General features: G+C 44.1%; 1 protein-coding gene across 1 annotated transcript in view; it reads right to left on the reverse strand.

Annotated features, from left to right (window-relative positions):
* GAREM2 (GRB2 associated regulator of MAPK1 subtype 2) overlaps positions 1-19,308 on the reverse strand; it is a 421,755-nt gene that overhangs the window by 135,835 nt on the left and 266,612 nt on the right. The gene's annotated exons all lie outside the window — the stretch shown is intronic.

Genomic DNA, 19,308 nt, shown 5'->3' on the forward strand with positions numbered 1-19,308 from the left:
GCCACATAATTACACAGTACTCAATACAACATACACTCCAAATAACACTCAGTGCCACATAATTAAACACCACATAATTACACGCTACTGAATGCAACACACACTCCACACAATACCACTCAGGGCCACATAATTATATGCTACATAATTACACTGCACTCAACACAACATACACTCCAAATACCACTCAGTGCCACATAATTACACACCACATAATGACACTGCACTCAATGCAACATACGCTCCAAATACCACTCAGTGCCACATAATTACACACCACATAATTACACTGCACTCAATGCAACATACACTCCACATACCACTCAGTGCCACCTAATTACACCACACATAATTACACTGCACTCAATGCAACCTACACTCCAAATACCACTCAGTGCCACATAATTACACGCCACATAATTACACTGTGTTCAATGCAACATACACTCCAAATACCACTCAGTGCCACATAATTACATGCCACATAATTAGACTGTGGTTAATGCAACATACACTCCAAATACCACTCAGTGCCACATAATTACATGCAACATAATTACACTCTACTCAATGCAACATACACTCCAAATACCACTCAGTGCAACATAATTACACACCACATAATTACACTGCACTCAATGCAACATACACTACAAATACCACTCAGTGCCACATAATTACATACCACATAATTACACTTTACTAAATGCAACACACACACTCCACACAATACCACTCAGTGCCATATAAGTATATCCTACATAATTACACTGCACTCAATGCAACATACACTCCAAACAATACCACTCAGTGCCACATAATTAAACAACACATAATTACTCTACTGAATACAACATACCACTCAGTGCCATATAATTATATGCTACATATTACACAGCGCTCAACGCAACATACACTCCAAATATTACTCAGTGCCACATAATTACACGCCACATAATTACACTGCACTCAATGCAACATACACTCCAAATACCACTCAGTGCCACATAATTACACGCCACATAATTACACTGCACTCAATTCAACATACACACCAAATAACGCTCATACACTCCACACAATACCACTCAGTGCCATATAACTATATGCTACATAATTGCACTGCGCTCAACCCAACATACTCTCCAAATACCACTCTGTGCCACATAGTTACACACCAAACAATTACACTCTACGGAATGCAACACACATTCCACACAATATCACTCAGGTCCACATAATTACATGCCACATATTTACAATGCACTCAATGCAACATAAACTCCAAATACCACTCAGTGCCACAGAATTACACGCCACATAATTACACTGCACTCAATGCAACATACACTCCAAATACCACTCAGTGCCACATAGTTACACGCCACATAATTACACTGTACTCAATGCAACATACACTCCAAATAACACTCAGTGCCACATAATTAAACACCACATAATTACACGCTACTGAATGCAACACACACTCCACACAATACCACTCAGGGCCACATAATTATATGCTACATAATTACACTGCACTCAACACAACATACACTCCAAATACCACTCAGTGCCACATAATTACACACCACATAATGACACTGCACTCAATGCAACATACGCTCCAAATACCACTCAGTGCCACATAATTACACACCACATAATTACACTGCACTCAATGCAACATACACTCCACATACCACTCAGTGCCACCTAATTACATCACACATAATTACACTGCACTCAATGCAACCTACACTCCAAATACCACTCAGTGCCACATAATTACATGCCACATAATTACACTGTGTTCAATGCAACATACACTCCAAATACCACTCAGTGCCACATAATTACATGCCACATAATTAGACTGTGCTTAATGCAACATACACTCCAAATACCACTCAGTGCCACATAGTTACACGCCACATAATTACACAGTACTCAATGCAACATACACTCCAAATAACACTCAGTGCCACATAATTAAACACCACATAATTACACGCTACTGAATGCAACACACACTCCACACAATACCACTCAGGGCCACATAATTATATGCTACATAATTACACTGCACTCAACACAACATACACTCCAAATACCACTCAGTGCCACATAATTACACACCACATAATGACACTGCACTCAATGCAACATACGCTCCAAATACCACTCAGTGCCACATAATTACACACCACATAATTACACTGCACTCAATGCAACATACACTCCACATACCACTCAGTGCCACCTAATTACACCACACATAATTACACTGCACTCAATGCAACCTACACTCCAAATACCACTCAGTGCCACATAATTACACGCCACATAATTACACTGCACTCAATTCAACATACACACCAAATAACGCTCATACACTCCGCACAATACCACTCAGTGCCATATAACTATATGCTACATAATTGCACTGCTCTCAACCCAACATACTCTCCAAATACCACTCTGTGCCACATAGTTACACACCAAACAATTACACTCTACGGAATGCAACACACATTCCACACAATATCACTCAGGTCCACATAATTACATGCCACATATTTACAATGCACTCAATGCAACATAAACTCCAAATACCACTCAGTGCCACAGAATTACACGCCACATAATTACACTGCACTCAATGCAACATACACTCCAAATACCACTCAGTGCCACATAGTTACACACCACATAATTACACTGTACTCAATGCAACATACACTCCAAATAACACTCAGTGCCACATAATTAAACACCACATAATTACACGCTACTGAATGCAACACACACTCCACACAATACCACTCAGGGCCACATAATTATATGCTACATAATTACACTGCACTCAACACAACATACACTCCAAATACCACTCAGTGCCACATAATTACACACCACATAATGACACTGCACTCAATGCAACATACGCTCCAAATACCACTCAGTGCCACATAATTACACACCACATAATTACACTGCACTCAATGCAACATACACTCCACATACCACTCAGTGCCACCTAATTACACCACACATAATTACACTGCACTCAATGCAACCTACACTCCAAATACCACTCAGTGCCACATAATTACACGCCACATAATTACACTGTGTTCAATGCAACATACACTCCAAATACCACTCAGTGCCACATAATTACATGCCACATAATTAGACTGTGCTTAATGCAACATACACTCCAAATACCACTCAGTGCCACATAGTTACACGCCACATAATTACACAGTACTCAATGCAACATACACTCCAAATAACACTCAGTGCCACATAATTAAACACCACATAATTACACGCTACTGAATGCAACACACACTCCACACAATACCACTCAGGGCCACATAATTATATGCTACATAATTACACTGCACTCAACACAACATACACTCCAAATACCACTCAGTGCCACATAATTACACACCACATAATGACACTGCACTCAATGCAACATACGCTCCAAATACCACTCAGTGCCACATAATTACACACCACATAATTACACTGCACTCAATGCAACATACACTCCACATACCACTCAGTGCCACCTAATTACACCACACATAATTACACTGCACTCAATGCAACCTACACTCCAAATACCACTCAGTGCCACATAATTACACGCCACATAATTACACTGTGTTCAATGCAACATACACTCCAAATACCACTCAGTGCCACATAATTACATGCCACATAATTAGACTGTGCTTAATGCAACATACACTCCAAATACCACTCAGTGCCACATAATTACATGCAACATAATTACACTCTACTCAATGCAACATACACTCCAAATACCACTCAGTGCAACATAATTACACACCACATAATTACACTGCACTCAATGCAACATACACTACAAATACCACTCAGTGCCACATAATTACATACCACATAATTACACTCTACTAAATGCAACACACACACTCCACACAATACCACTCAGTGCCATATAAGTATATCCTACATAATTACACTGCACTCAATGCAACATACACTCCAAACAATACCACTCAGTGCCACATAATTAAACAACACATAATTACTCTACTGAATACAACATACCACTCAGTGCCATATAATTATATGCTACATATTACACAGCGCTCAACGCAACATACACTCCAAATATTACTCAGTGCCACATAATTACACGCCACATAATTACACTGCACTCAATGCAACATACACTCCAAATACCACTCAGTGCCACATAATTACACGCCACATAATTACACTGCACTCAATTCAACATACACACCAAATAACGCTCATACACTCCACACAATACCACTCAGTGCCATATAACTATATGCTACATAATTGCACTGCGCTCAACCCAACATACTCTCCAAATACCACTCTGTGCCACATAGTTACACACCAAACAATTACACTCTACGGAATGCAACACACATTCCACACAATATCACTCAGGTCCACATAATTACTTGCCACATATTTACAATGCACTCAATGCAACATAAACTCCAAATACCACTCAGTGCCACATAATTATACGTTACATATTTACACTGCGCTTAACGCAACATACACTCCAAATACCAACAGGGCCACATAATTACACGCCACATAATTACTCTATCTATCTATCTATCTATCTATCTATCTATCTATCTATCTATCTATCTATCTATCTATCTATCTATCTATCTATCTATCTATCTATCTATCTATCTATCTATCTATCTATCTATCTATCTATCTATCTGTCTGTCTGTCTGTCTGTCTGTCTGTCTGTCTGTCTGTCTGTCTGTCTGTCTGTCTGTCTATCTATCTATCTATCTATCTATCTATCTATCTATCACCCACACTCTATCTATCGCCCTCAATCTATCTATGTATCCATCGCCCTCACTCTATCTATCTAACGCCATCACTCTATCGCCCTCACTCTATCTATCGCCCTCACTCTATCAATCTATCTATCGCCCCTCACTCTATCAATCTATCTATCGCCCTCACTCTATCTATCTAACGCTATCACTCTATCTATCTCCCTCACTCTATCACCCTCACTCTGTCTATCGCCCTCACTCTATCTATCTATCTATCTATCTATCTATCTATCTATCTATCTATCTATCTATCTATCTATCTATCTATCTATCTATCTATCTATCGCCCTCACTCTATCTATCTATCGCCCTCACTCTATCTATCGCCCTCACTCTATCTATCGCCCTCCCTCTATCTATCGCCCTCTCTCTGTCTATTGCCCTCACTCTATCTATCTATCGCCCACACTCTTATCTATCTTTCACCCTCACTCTAACGCCCCCACTCTATCTATCTATCTATCTATCTATCTATCTATCTATCTATCTATCTATCTATCTATCTATCTATCTATCTATCTATCTATCTATCTATCTATCTATCTATCTATCTATCTATCTGTCTGTCTGTCTGTCTGTCTGTCTGTCTGTCTGTCTGTCTGTCTGTCTGTCTGTCTGTCTGTCTATCTATCTATCTATCTATCTATCTATCTATCACCCACACTCTATCTATCGCCCTCAATCTATCTATGTATCCATCGCCCTCACTCTATCTATCTAACGCCATCACTCTATCGCCCTCACTCTATCTATCGCCCTCACTCTATCAATCTATCTATCGCCCCTCACTCTATCAATCTATCTATCGCCCTCACTCTATCAATCTATCTATCGCCCTCACTCTATCTATCTAACGCTATCACTCTATCTATCTCCCTCACTCTATCACCCTCACTCTGTGTTAAAAGGGGTTCCAAAGACAACCGGTAACCAAAGACCCCTTTATGTTGCCCGGCGGTATCGCCTCTATGACCCACCAATATTAATCAATGAAGAAGCAGGCGCTGGAGACTGGAAGGCGGGAAACGAGGATTTTATTCTCTCCGGAGGAGAACACATCAATTCAGACAGCAAGTATCGTCACGAGGTGCTCTAACCACATCTCTGAGGCCTGGCCTCTTATAGTTGAGTTTATGACCTTTATTGCACATAACACATTCTCGCAATACTTTAATACTTGAAAGAACATCCTCGGAATCTCCCCTTCAGACCCGTTCCCACATACATTTACAGTTGGATTCCCCACCCTGGTCACAACAGGTGATGGTCGTAGCACAGCAGGGCATTCCGCCGATTCACGGAATGCATGAGGTTGATCGGATCTCATGGGGTGGGGGCTTTGATCGGTTCGGGGGTCTTTTGATGGGGAGGGGAAGCTTCCTACTGTACGGAGTAATAAACAGTATCCGCAGAGCCAGGTGGCGGCCTGGGAACAGGGAAGACAAACGGGGACGCAGGAAAAGGGGGTTTGCATCAAAAAGGGTTTGAGGCCATGAAAGGAATGAGGGGAGGTGTCGCGCTGGGAACAGGATGGGACTCAGTGGTGAAGCTGCGCTGAAGAGGGGTTTATGACCCAAGGCATGAGAGAGCGGGGGTTGTCAGCGCGCGGGGGAATGCTTACGGGGTTTAAGAGAGAGAGAGACGCGCTGGCTATTAGCGAGGGGCAGGGAGGCCATGGCATTCAAAATGGCTGCCGCTTACGCGCACGAATGGGCTCGAAAAAGGGGGCAAGATGGCGCAGATAATGTTCACCAAGATTGTATTAGTTTTTCACAGTCCTCCCTTTAACATTTCCAAGACATCTTGCTGGCCTATTTCCTATCTACACCTATATGCAGCGATCATAAGTAAGGGAGAGGGGATTTAGGCAAAGGGACTGTGCATATACATTATTTTATAAACACCACATTGAAAAATTTCATCATTTAGTAAGCGGGTTCATTGTTAAGTTGGTTGCAGGGAAAAATCATCGTAATGCAATATCAGACTAGAATTACGTAGCGAGGGCGTTGGGTACAGATCATAGAATAAGAATTGGTAAGTTATCATATAAGTAAGTCCTTTTTGTATACGGCGGGTGCATAGTTAGTCCAATGGTGGTCGGGAGAGAAATGAGATATAGAAAAAAATAGAAATCAGAGTTCTCGGTGTCTTTGTCGTCTTCTGTTGGCCCTGTTAAGCACCTGGATTGCAATTCGGTCTGTCAACAGGAATGTTCATGTGGATTGAGTCGTAGGAGGTCTGCGGACAGGGGTACATTTTGTTTTGTTTCGCCAGACCTCATAGGAGCAATGCGTTACGGTTTTGGAACAGGTGCACTTTCTTTTGTAACGCAGAGCATAGATTTGCAATAAAAAAATGCGATTGTTCCAGAATTGTGAGATCTGTTCGTTTCTTGAGTCTCTGTGGTGGGCATTTCCTGTTGCTTCCATCATTTTCAGGGTGTTCGGTAGCGGGCAGAATCACAGACTTTGTTTATCTTTTCTTCGGGGGCGACCCTTGGTGGAGTTCCAGGTCACCGTTCTGAGATTTAACACAGTTCGTGGTCTACTTAGTCGGAGCTCCCTCCCTTCCGATGCAGGGAGCACTCTTCTCTGGGTAGCTCAGTAGGATTTGGAGGAACTTGGGAGTTCAGATGGAAAGGTGCGGGTGTGAACAGTCCTTATGGTAGGTCGGAGGAGGAGGGGATGGAGCAAGGCCAAGTCGGGAACAGATCAGGGGGAGGCGGAGAGTTTTGCGACAGGCGAGTCCGTAACCATGTTCAGAGAGCGGGGGCTTTTGGCACACGTTGATCATATAGCAGGGGCTTCTGGTCAGCCCTTTCCTTAGCTTTGTCTGAAACAATGCCCCGTCCGGCGTCTCCTTACTGCTGTGGTCTCGCCTCGGCCTCCGTCGCTGATGTTCCACAATCCGTAGTCAGGCCGCGTGCTCCCACATCCGGTCTCTTTCTCCTCCGACAGTGATATCCTTAAATGAGTTTTGAAAAGACAGTCTTTAGAGATATTGCAGAAGAAGGTAATTACATAAGTCTATTTCTCTCCCAACACCAAGCAACTGGGGTAAGCACTCGCTACATTGGAGATTCTTGTGACTGACGTATAAACAATTGATGATGGGTTTGCTGATTTCCTTACAACTTCCTTTTGTTGGCTAATTCTTTGACGCTTTGATGATTATTACGTTCATTTGTCATATGTCTATTTATAGTAGATGTCAGTTCTTCTGGCAGAGACCCGTTTCCCTAGTACTAGTCTTGAAAAGCTAGGCTGGTCTTCAGGGCCTTGTGTTTTACAAAAAGTGCAACGTGCTATTCACCATAGTCTGATAGGCATCCTTCTGAGGGATGAACATAGGCTAAACAAGTCTGCATTACATAAAAACATTTTATTATCAACCAGGCTTACTGCAACAAGTTCTTTCGATTTTCAATCTAATTTTCAACTTTGCACACATCCTTCTAACTTTCTATATAAATCCTCGCAACCTGGATACTACAAAAACTCGGGAGGGGTGGTTTGCAATAATTATTAAACTTATCCTCGGGGAAGGAGGGATCTTATGGACAACAATTAGGGACACAGTGAATTAGAGCAGGGGGCGTTTTTCAGGCTCTCGTTCAGGGCAGCTGACACAAACTGGGGGCATTTTGGGTAGATGGGGGTGTCTCGATTATTTCTTACAGCTTGGGGTACGGAGACAATTTGCAATGGGGATGGTCGCATTACCACAGACATATTTTATCATAGAGGCCACTGACAAATAGTTCCCTGAGGGTGGGTCAAATTTAGGGAACCTTAGTCGTCTTACCTGTCCCTTTCCTATCGGTCAATTTAATTTTCATCCATATTTTAGCAGAAAGGGAGAGGTAGTAACGTGGTGCCGATACAATTTTATTTAGGACAAATTTGTGCAAATACTTGTGGTATTTGGGGCCAATCAGGAGGCGCACCAGGTTCGCCAATTAGGTGCCAGTTGCTAGGAAGAGGGAAAGTGTGGAGGGATGGAAGAGTGAGTGAGAGAGAGAGAGAGAGTGAGAGAGAGTGAGAGAGAGAGAGAGAGAGAGAGAGACAATAGGCCAAACAGTACACGTGTGACATAGGGAATGACCGTGTATTGTTAGGGCTATTCAGTGCGTTACCTAACGTTTAGACGTTTCGGGTCTGTGTTAGGATGTAGAAAGCATGCAGTTTTGGGACAAAAGAGCATTAGATCAGGTAAAAAGGCCGTGAGAGCGTCTTTGTTGTGCCGTTTTGCAGCGCAAGTCCGTCTTCATGCATCGGGCGTGACGTGGTTCCAGATCCCTTATGATACTCTAATCGGGATTCTAATGAAACCTGCAGAGGAAAAAAGGGGGGAAAAAGGGGTGGTAGGGGGACAACATTCGAACACATCAAATGTATGGGCACGAAAGTCCTTTACTTACCACATACTCGTATTTATCTCTTCGGGATATAATCCCTTAGGGTTCTGGTTTCCTAAAGTCGTGGGGGCAGGCAATGTGATAGGTTGTTCATGGGGAGGTTCGAGGATGGCATTAAGGATCGTGCGTAGTGAAAACGCTAAAAAGAGGAATCAGAGGTGCCTAGCGTGAGGTACCCGGTTTTGTAGATGTATCCGGCCATCGGGATCCCTAAATCATTCCCAAAGCTGTGATGTTCTAAGGCATATCAGTTCTCCGTTCAACCCTGTACCTTAATACCTTCGACCACCATATCCTTATATCAATTTATCAATTACACCGTTTTACTTTACCCATTCTCAGAGGTCAAGGTCCTTCTTCTTACGTCAGTTCCTGAGCTTAGTCGCATATCTTGGAGGCAGCGTATCATACTTTTGATTCGACCATCAACCCAGGGCCGAACAACCATTTCTCGGATAACCTTTAAAAAAGAGCAGAACAGTTGCGTACAGAAAAACCCTCCCACCGATACCCGTATTCACAAAAGTATGCGATGCCTATTCATAGCTTTTTAAAACCTTTATTTGTAGAATTATTCAGTACGTAAAATGTGAGAGCGCAATTCATATTTTGGCCTGATATGTCGTCGATGGAAGCACATACAGTAGGGGGTTTTTGTAACACAAGAACATGAAAAAAGGTCTAATTAATTATTTGCAAGTAACCAAAAACATTTCATTGCGTGACGAAGGAATCAGGGGCATTTCAGTTCATAAATGGAAACACAGTCAAGCTCATCGTAATCACATTTCCTAGATGTAAACCGCGGGTGTGCATCATAAGCGATGTTATGTATCAGTTACAACAAATATCAAAAATAAATTGTTCATTGAAATCAACATTTTACGGAACCCTTCTTAAATGTTCGCCAAGTGAACCCTCCTCCCTTTAACATCGAGTGCGCAATGGTTCGTATATATATATATATCTTAGTACATCAAGTTTCATTAGCTAAGGAACACCACGAGGCACCCGTTAGTTTCCATTGATACCGGCGCCATTTTGGGCGAGGCCGGTTTAGTCCGGAAGTAGCATCGGAGGAAAAAATGTCCCCGGCAATTGGTGGTTGGACCAGAGTCCCTTTCGGCAGTTCAAAAAAACTGTGCTAACAGAGGGGCTGGTGGTGTGGACCGTCAATCAAGAGAGGGAGGGGGATAGAGTCTTTCTTACCGGGTCATGTTGATGCTCAGCCGGAACTTACTCAAGTTCGTTAGTCCATAATGTTCCTGGGTGGTTCAGACGGAAGCTGATGCAGACACGAGAGCACCGCCATCTTGTTGCTGGGCCGTGGTTATTTCATTTGAGATCAATGCAACTGTTCCTCACCGGAAGCCTGAAGGGGCCGAGGGCTCTTGGGACTTTGGTAGAATCTTCAAAGTCGAGGGGATGTTTGTCGATGGTGGGGGCTTGCGCCCAGGTGGGCAAATGCCCGAGTTGCAATTTCGGACAAAGTTACTCCAGCGGCCTAGACCCGCCTTTCGAGGGCCCAGGCGCCATTTTGAGACTCTGTGGCAGCCACCTTTGCCGTATCCATCAGGAGTGGAAGAAACTTCTTGTGATGGCGAAAGACAGAGCATCATGTTGCTGGAGCAGGACATTTTGGTTCGGGGCGCCAGGGTGCAGCAGTGGAGCCTTCGTCTGGGGAGGTGAGAAAGGCTCGTTCGTGCCGCCTTCCTCTCCCGGCGCATCCTACGCCGTCCCTTGGAATCAGGGGCGCACATGATGACCACCCTACACCCCTGATTCCGACTCTTGGGGGACCACTGTACGTCCGGTGCTCCGTAAATATGCCCGTCGGACATTGTATGTCCTGTTCTGAGAAAGTATACCAGTCGGGCATTGTATGTCCTGTGCTATGCAAGTATACCAGGCGGGCATTGTATGTCCTGTGTTGCGGAAATATACCAGCCGGACATTATATTTCCTGTGCAGCGTAGGTATATGGCCGTCGCCCGGCTGGAGGACATCGGCGTCGGGCCAGGGCAGGGAAGCCTCCTACCTGTGGAGGTGGAAGAGGCTCGTCCGCGTCGCCTCTTCCTCCCTGCCCACCCTGCATCCGTTCAATGGAGGAATTCGTGATGGCCGGACCAGGAGATACAAGGGAGGGGGTCATTTTCATCCGCCCCCTCCCTACTCGCGGCCCGGGGGACGCCATCCCTGGAAGGGCAGTATGGGAAGACCATTTCATTGCCTGCTTGGTGGAGCCTCCAGGACCTTCTCGCCGGCGATCCTTTTTGGCTCATGGCTGCTGGCAGGCCCCGCCCCACACGTGCTATGTGTTTCGGATGGGCGGGACCATCGAACTGTTACATTTCGAGGACTTCCAGAGTGAGCATAACATGTTTTGTATTTTTCCTATTAGTCAAGTTTGCTTTTTAGAGAGTTCTACTAGTTATTCTATTTACTGTTGGTTGTGTGTTTTACCGTAATTAAATCCTAAGTTATATAATAGACGCTTGGCTTTCTTGAGTCTTTTCTCTAACGGGGGGTTGTTTACACTGACCTGCAGTTGTGTTTGTTTTTCAGAGTGGGGGAGCAACAGAGAGCAATCAGTCCCAGAACTCTAACATGTCGTTAAAATTGGCCTGACGAAATCTGTGCCACCGAGCATAATCAAACGGGGTGGTCCTGTCTGTTCTGTCTGCACTAGTCTGATTGGTTTTTATCTCACGTCTTTTTCCTTTCTGTCGGTCCGTCCTTTCTGTCAACCCTCCATTCTTACCTATGCTTTGCAGAGTCGGGCATTGGGCTTTCCAGTGTCCAAGACATTTACAGAAAGCACATTGGTTTTGTTTTAAATCTGTCCGTCCTGTGCGTAATGTCGGGGGATTACCTTCGGGTCGTTGTGTTCCGGGGTTGGCTTGTCGGCACATCCCTTTACACCGTTCGCTTTTCATGTCTACTCCTCGGGGCTGTGCCATCGCTGGCCCTTCCCTTTGCCTACTAGACGTTTGGAGGGTTGTCCGTCGTGTCCCTTCACCTTTTCTAAATTCGTCGCCCTCCCTTCGTCGTGCAGCCTCTTTGCGCCACATACCGAGGCTATCGAGCATAATAGGTGTTGTTTCATTCCTACGAAGGGCTATTTCTACCGTCTCTATTTTGTCGAGATCAAAGGATCCTCTCAGTGGCCACTGTCTTTCTCGATCCTTTTTCGTATATTTATGCCACAGCTCACTATAGGCTATAGCAATTAATCCATGCTTCATGAACATGTCCTTATTAGGGGTGCCTTCCAGCGGAGCCGGATGGTTCATCTCTAATAAGCGGTCCGGGTTAAACAGGCTACTGACCAGTGGGGAGAAGACAGGCATGACGGATCACAATGGGATAATAGTCAGCACTACCTATCTTATCACTGCGCGCAAAGACTAGACAGAATATTTCTATTCTACGTTGTTTGCACGTAGTGAATACCTCATGAACCAATTCTGAGCAATCAATCAACGTTAGGTCAAAAATAAAAAATCAATATGGTCAATGGGGAGAATAAGTAGGCTCGCAAAGATTCGCGTCACCTACCCTTTCACTATCTGTAAAGAGGGGACCTATTTTTCCCTGTTTGCAGACAGAGAATCTCCAGAAATCAATCTATAACAGTTAATCAATGGGGCGAAGGGGCAATTGTTCAGTGGGGGAGAAAAATAGGTCCGACGGGTGCGTACCTATCCTTCGCTGTTTATAAAGGGAGAGCCTGTTGTTTCTCCGTTTGTAGACAGTGAATCTCCAATAAATTAACAAAGAGTAATACTAGTATTTTCACAACAATTATCAATTACTTTCAATTATCTATCACTTTCGCAATTCGTCGTGTCTACACGACCTTACCCGGACCGCATGGACAGTTTCTCGTCTTCCGAATCCAGCGCCCGATCGTCCTCTTCTCTCCGTACTTCTCGTGGCACTCCTGATGGTTCCCAGTCAGGACCGCAGATCACTCGAGAGAGGTCTGTTCGGAACCAGTGAAGTTCGGATGATCGGCTGTCAGACGAGGGTCTATCGGACAGGGTACCTTCCGATCGTTGCAGTCGTTCACTCTGTCGTCAGGACCTCTCCCACTGGATCCACGAGTCGCTGATGGGCCCCACGTTTGGGACGCCAATTGTTAAAAGGGGTTCCAAAGACAACCGGTAACCAAAGACCCCTTTATGTTGCCCGGCGGTATCGCCTCTATGACCCACCAATATTAATCAATGAAGAAGCAGGCGCTGGAGACTGGAAGGCGGGAAACGAGGATTTTATTCTCTCCGGAGGAGAACACATCAATTCAGACAGCAAGTATCGTCACGAGGTGCTCTAACCACATCTCTGAGGCCTGGCCTCTTATAGTTGAGTTTATGACCTTTATTGCACATAACACATTCTCGCAATACTTTAATACTTGAAAGAACATCCTCGGAATCTCCCCTTCAGACCCGTTCCCACATACATTTACAGTTGGATTCCCCACCCTGGTCACAACAGGTGATGGTCGTAGCACAGCAGGGCATTCCGCCGATTCACGGAATGCATGAGGTTGATCGGATCTCATGGGGTGGGGGCTTTGATCGGTTCGGGGGTCTTTTGATGGGGAGGGGAAGCTTCCTACTGTACGGAGTAATAAACAGTATCCGCAGAGCCAGGTGGCGGCCTGGGAACAGGGAAGACAAACGGGGACGCAGGAAAAGGGGGTTTGCATTAAAAAGGGTTTGAGGCCATGAAAGGAATGAGGGGAGGTGTCGCGCTGGGAACAGGATGGGACTCAGTGGTGAAGCTGCGCTGAAGAGGGGTTTATGACCCAAGGCATGAGAGAGCGGGGGTTGTCAGCGCGCGGGGGAATGCTTACGGGGTTTAAGAGAGAGAGAGACGCGCTGGCTATTAGCGAGGGGCAGGGAGGCCATGGCATTCAAAATGGCTGCCGCTTACGCGCACGAATGGGCTCGAAAAAGGGGGCAAGATGGCGCAGATAATGTTCACCAAGATTGTATTAGTTTTTCACATCTGTCTATCGCCCTCACTCTATCTATCTATCTATCTATCTGTCTATCTATCTATCTATCTATCTATCTATCTATCTATCTATCTATCTATCTATCTATCTATCTATCTATCGCCCTCACTCTATCTATCTATCGCCCTCACTCTATCTATCGCCCTCACTCTATCTATCGCCCTCCCTCTATCTATCGCCCTCACTCTATCAATCTATCTATCTATCGCCCCTCACTCTATCAATCTATCTATCGCCCTCACTCTATCTATCGCCCTCACTCTATCTATCTATCGCCCTCACTCTATCTATCTATCGCCCTCTCTCTGTCTATTGCCCTCACTCTATCTATCTATCGCCCACACTCTTATCTATCTTTCACCCTCACTCTAACGCCCCCACTCTATCTATCTATCTATCTATCTATCTATCTATCTATCTATCTATCTATCTATCTATCTATCTATCTATCTATCTATCTATCTATCTATCTATCTATCTATCTATCTATCTATCTATCTATCTATCTATTTCCCTCACTCTATCTAGCTATCGCCCTCACTCTATCTATCTGTCTATCTATCTATCGCCCTCACTCTATCTATCTGTCTGTGTATCGCCCTCACTCCATCTGTCTATCTATCACACTCACTCTGTCTATCTATCGCACCCACTCTATCTATCGCCATTACTCTATCTATCGATCGCCCTCACTCTATCTATCTATCGCCCTCTCTCTATCTATCTATCTATCTATCACCCTCACTCTATCTATGGCCCTCATTCTATCTATCTATCTATCTATCTATCTATCTATCTATCTATCTATCTATCTATCTATCTATCTATCTATCTATCTATCGCCCTCTCTCTATCTATCGCCCTCACTCTATCTATCGCCCTCATTCTATCTATCTATCTATCTATCTATCTATCTATCTATCTATCTATCTATCGTCCTCACTCTATCTATCTATCTATCTATCTATCTATCTATCTATCTATCTATCTATCTATCTATCTATCTATCTATCTATCTATCTATCTATCGTCCTCACTCTATCTATCTATCTATCTATCTATCTATCTATCTATCTATCTATCTATCTATCTATCTATCGCCCTCACTCTATCTATCTATCGCCCTCACTCTATCGATGTATCGCATCACCACAGCATCACTCAGAGGCACCACAACATCACTATGCGCTACCACAGCATTACTGATCGCCACTGCATGACTCAGCGCCACCACAGCATCAATCTGTGCAACCATTCAACAACAACTGGTTCAAATATGTTTCAAGCTTTATTACAAATGCCACAAAAAGATTTTAAGATTTCACTTCTGTTTGAATGCTTATCACTGAAAGGTGTTTTATAAAGCACTTGTTTATCCATAAACAGTGTTATGCAGAAGCCTGCTTTATGCAGTGTAATACAATTTTAAAATGATGGCATTCACAGTGCTTTCTGTCACAGACTGGGACCTTGTAGCGCTATAAACAAGTCACCATTCCTCATTGCACCAATCAGGATGTAATTCTGTGACTCTCTGTCTAGTCACACACAAGGCCATCTGCGGTGATCACAATAGCCAACTGAGGTTTCATAAAGAAAAATAGCATTTTTCAACTTGATTAGTTTAACTTGCATTTATTTTGTATTTGAGGTGTGTGCATGGTTTTACCCAAAAGTTAACGAAAAACAATAAAATGACTCTGAAAGTCCTGCACTGATCAATCAAAAGGAGGTCTGAGAGGCCTATGGTGTGTCAGATGATCAACCATGTATTGCCATTCATGGTTAAAGGGCATGAACTATCAGGTTATTGTTGATACTTTAATTGTCCATGACTGCGCAGGACCATCACCCAAGCATGCATTCCATATATGTACATTAGTAGAAGGGGAGTATTAAATAGTAGAGATTTCTAACAATAGTAACAGTGCAAGAACAGGTAATTCTACAGCCTGAATTCTGTTGAATTTCAACCCAGTGTTTTCTCTCTCTCTCTCTTTCGCTCTTCCCCTCTCTGTAACTTTCTTGTGGTCTTGCATTTCCTCTAGATTTTTGATGCCCTCCTGGATCACTCTTTCTAGGACCGTTTCCAGTCTTTCTCTCTCTCGTTCTCATTCTCTTGTTCTCTTTCTCACCCTCTTCCTTCTGAGTTCCTCCTCTGCTCATCATCCTGCAACCACACAGCACTTCCTTTCCCTTTTCAATCCCAACTTATCCATAGACCTATTCTGCCTTCTTTCTTTAGATCCACCAAATTGTATTTATTTATATCATTTGTAGAGCGCACTGTAACCCTCCTGGCATCCTGGCGCTAAGAGATAGGTCAAAGAAAAGCAATCAGCTTATCTTATCATCTCCTCTGACTCTTCTCATCCCATCACTATCAACATCCTTAGCACCTTCTTCTCTTTTCCTTCCTCCACCACAGTCCCTTGTACTCGTCTCCCCTCTCACTTTTCTCCACCTCACTCCCTCATTGCAAAATGATTTTGCTCTCATCATCATATTCTTCCTCAGACCTCCACCACTTCAGCCTAGTGGGCCTTTGACAAACAATCCTGGGAGAAGGTTTCTCCCAGGTCAGCTGCAAGTGATATGTGCATAGAACAGATGTCTGATAAAGGTTGGATTTTGGGCAGGCCAACCTGAGTGGAAGCATGTTGCCAGATGGCCACCATGCTCCCTGCCAGCAGTTGGGTCTAAACTCAAAGGTAGTAGAACAGCCACAATATTATGTGGTGCATTACCCCACTCCACCTTCCAAACATGAAATGTTTCTTCAAAGGCAGTCGCAGCGTTGCACCTTCCAAAAGACACACTAAACAGCCAGAGTATAAGTACCGTTTATGCATGATTTTCTCACACACAAAACATATACATCACTGGCAATAGCAATAGACGCTTACCTCAAAGACAGCACAGGCACAGCATGGGCAGCAGGAAGAGGAACCTAGAGCCCCTGCTGACACCAACCTTATATGAAGGCTGGTGAGAGGAGGAGAGTTATGCCATGAGCATCACCCCAGACAGAAACGAGCAAAGGAGCCTTGGCCCTGCTTCAATAGGAACAGTCCTGCTGAGACTGAGAGGCAGAGCCCTCAGAACAGGAGCACAAGCAGCCCTAAACCAGTTTTGGCCCATTTGCCCTGGTCAGTCGGGTGATTGAGTCCTATGATGGAGTGAGCACAGGACCCAAGTCTAGGCTCTTACAGCGAGGCGCTGAAGAAAGCGCAAAAGGAATGGGTGAAAGGCTTGAATTACTCTCTACCAATGGTAACAGCTTGAGGCTGCATTCCAGTCCATCATTTTTATGCTCGCCATCCCATCTCTGACAGAAACCAGCCATGCTCCAATATTTGCATTACTGGGAATAACATGTTCCAACCTTAACTCAGTGATATCCACTTTATCACCTGTGAAGGGTGAAAGGCTGGACAGCCCTGCTAGAATCCATATCTCTTCAGGTTGCTCATAGGTATCTGTAGATGGCACAAACGTGGCATGTATACCTACCTACATACTCCCAGCTGTATCTATTGAGCATTAAGCAGGCTTATGTATGGAAGGTTTATTTTTGTATTTGATGTCAAAACATAATCGTTTTTTTGTGCATTTTACTTCTAATAGTGCGGTGCAATAACACTGGCTTAACAGCACCAAGAAATAAATGAAACTCTATAAAGATGTACAATATAATTCAATACATTGGTCTAAATGTATGGACTTTTCTGTGATAAGCAAATTTCTTTTCGCATTGCATAGACTTTTAACCGCCAGGTGATGGGTATTTATTGTATCTCGCATATTGAAGTGGAAGGGCCCGATTCACAGAATTAACTTAAGACAAAATCCTAAACTTACTACTTTTGGTATTCACAGAATGCACTTACTACTTTTGGTATTCACAGAATGGATTTACGACTACTAACTTTACATCCGCAATCGGGCCGGAAATTCCGGCCCGGAGGCGGAGCTTCCGGCTTGGAGGCAGAGCTTGCGGCCCGGAGGCGGATCTTCCGGCTTGGAGGTGGGGATTTAGCCATGGCTGAAATCTCCACCTCTGGGCCGCAAGCTCCACCTCCAAGCCGGAAGCTCCACCTCTGGGCAGGAATTTCCGGCCTGAGTGCGGATGTCCAGTTAGTAGTCGTAAATCCATTCTGTGAATACCAAAAGTAGTAAGTACATTCTGTGAATACCAAAAGTAGTAAGTTTAGGATTTTGTCTTAAGTTAGTACTGTGAATCGGGCCCGAAGTGTTTTTGTTATGGCATTGAAACAATCATGTATATAATATGAGACAGGAAGGCAGCAGCGATTTTTTAAAGTAATAAAATCACCTAGTGGCTTGTATAAGCTCTAAATCATTATTGTAGGGGACACTTTGGATGTAACTGAAGGTCAAGCCAATAGCCTCAGCCCTCACAGCCCAGGCCACAGAATGTGAGGTGAAGGGGGAGAGGGGGGCGGGGGAGGATGTTGCGTGCATGTCTTGCACCGTGAATTTACACTCACTGACCCAGCTCCATGTCACTCGGAATTACTTACCTGGCCCGTTTTTATGGCCTTTAACCTCTGCGTGTAAATACAGGCAATCTAGAAAGGCGCCTTTTGCGCTTCCAAGCTGTCTTCATTTACATGTAATTGCAGACCCATTCGCGCGCCGCTGGGAACACTTCCACGGCCTGATAAGTTCCAAAAGTCACTTACTTTAAATACAACACACTTGTTACAAACAGGGAGTAGGGACATACACTACTGGCAAATCATTGCCATTTCTTCCACGTGAATTCTGGGAGCTGAAGTTCATGGTATTTTAAGAGCCCTGTCAGTGCTAGCACCATTCAAGCTCCCCAAACCTAATATGGCTGATGATTGGCAACGACAAGGAAACCAATGCGTCCAGGCATGGCCAGCACCAGGCTACTAACACTGGTGGTGAACACTTCCTACTTGTGA

The sequence above is a fragment of the Lissotriton vulgaris genome, chromosome 6 (genome assembly GCF_964263255.1).
Source record: "Lissotriton vulgaris chromosome 6, aLisVul1.2, whole genome shotgun sequence".
Taxonomy (NCBI): domain Eukaryota; kingdom Metazoa; phylum Chordata; class Amphibia; order Caudata; family Salamandridae; genus Lissotriton; species Lissotriton vulgaris.